The sequence below is a fragment of the Crocuta crocuta genome, unplaced genomic scaffold (genome assembly GCF_008692635.1).
Source record: "Crocuta crocuta isolate KB4526 unplaced genomic scaffold, BGI_CrCroc_1.0 scaffold1658, whole genome shotgun sequence".
Taxonomy (NCBI): Eukaryota; Metazoa; Chordata; class Mammalia; order Carnivora; family Hyaenidae; genus Crocuta; species Crocuta crocuta.
In genome coordinates this window covers 6,924-8,377 of record NW_027527982.1, presented here as the reverse complement: position 1 = coordinate 8,377, position 1,454 = coordinate 6,924, and the positions used below count along the sequence as shown (strand labels likewise).

Genomic DNA, 1,454 nt, shown 5'->3' with positions numbered 1-1,454 from the left:
GCGGCTAAACCTAGGTTATTGGATTTCCATTTACATTGTCAGCTGCAACAACACATATACTTAACACCTATATGTAATTCGTGTTTGAAAACTTGCTTTGACTTCTCAAATGATAACAATTATAACTACATATTAAAATGACACAATAATGTTCATGTTTTATTACTAATTGAAGGAAATAATATATTTCTTCTTCTTCTCTTCTTTCTATTCCATTTCTTGAAATGACCAGTTTCTGTCCTATTGATACAGATAGCTTTATGGTAGCTTCACCACCACAACACTTGCACCAGCTCTTCCAATGTTGAGAGGAACTTCCTAACACAGAAAACAAAATCAAGGAAAGAAATTACTATTTTAATGAACACTGTACTCAGCATACTATAGATAATACAACATTATCTAATAATACTAGTTGATAATACTAGTTGAACAAGTCTCTAACTATTCTGGTCCGACCTTGCCCTGGTATAAAGATGGAAAATGCAGCCCAGGTAACTGTCCAGTATGGTGGAAAGAGAATATTACTTAAATGATGTAGATCTGAGTTTGAGGAGCAGGTGATTTGGGGTGATGATTTTCTCATTTGATAAATTACAGCTAATAATACTCATCCTTCAAGGTTTTTGTTAGGATTAAGTGAGACAACATATAAAAATAACTTGGCAGATAATGGTTATAATTCCATTATCTGTTAGTTCTCTTTCACTCTTTCCAAAGTCACGCAATGAGTGAAAAGTCAGGAATAGAATCAAAATCTCTTAGCTACTTGGTCTACAACTTACAGAAAAGTAAATTCCACAAGCTCATACAAACATTTTGATTACTGTATTTGATCTAACAACTCTTTGTTTCCTAAAAAATTGTTCTGTCATTCCTAGCTGGTCCTGAGTATTGATAAAGTAAGGAGCTACCTACATGGCCAAATTTGAATGTTCCTGAGGGTCTTAATGAATCAGATTGTTGGAGGAAATAGACAGAAAGCCATTATCAGCTATCATTATATTAACACATATTTATTTACAACAGTAACCAACTTACTATGTAGACTACAAAGCAGCATAAAGTCAGTGTAAAGAAAGATGACATTAGATACTAAATACAATGTTTGTCTGTTTGTGGAAATGATGAAGAATTAATCATACTCTAATATGTTTTATTAAGCTATCATTTAATTGATAGAACACCATTGGATATTTTGGAAGAAATTCATAGTTATCACTAGAAAAATGTCAAAAATATCAGGTTTGACTTTAACATCCTCAAGATATACCTTCAGGGCCTCTTGTACTCTCCTTAGAATTTCTTCTGTTAGATGCCTAGCACTCGTGAGAGGGGGTTACTTCTGGGCTCCATGATGCACTAAATTCCTTAAATGACTGATTAAGATGAAAATTCTTGCATTTTATACAATCTCTATAAAAAAGGAACTGAAAAAATATTTCCCCTGGAAA

The 1,454-nt window shown here is 32.8% G+C and overlaps 1 long non-coding RNA gene across 1 annotated transcript in view; it reads right to left on the bottom strand.

Annotated features, from left to right (window-relative positions):
* Positions 1-132: 132 nt before the first annotated feature.
* The window catches only part of LOC144222391 (uncharacterized), a 1,922-nt gene continuing 600 nt past the window's right edge, over positions 133-1,454 (bottom strand). Inside the window, exon 2 of the long non-coding RNA XR_013332394.1 lies at positions 133-318. This is a non-coding gene — a long non-coding RNA (uncharacterized LOC144222391). The remainder of the gene's footprint in view (positions 319-1,454) is intronic.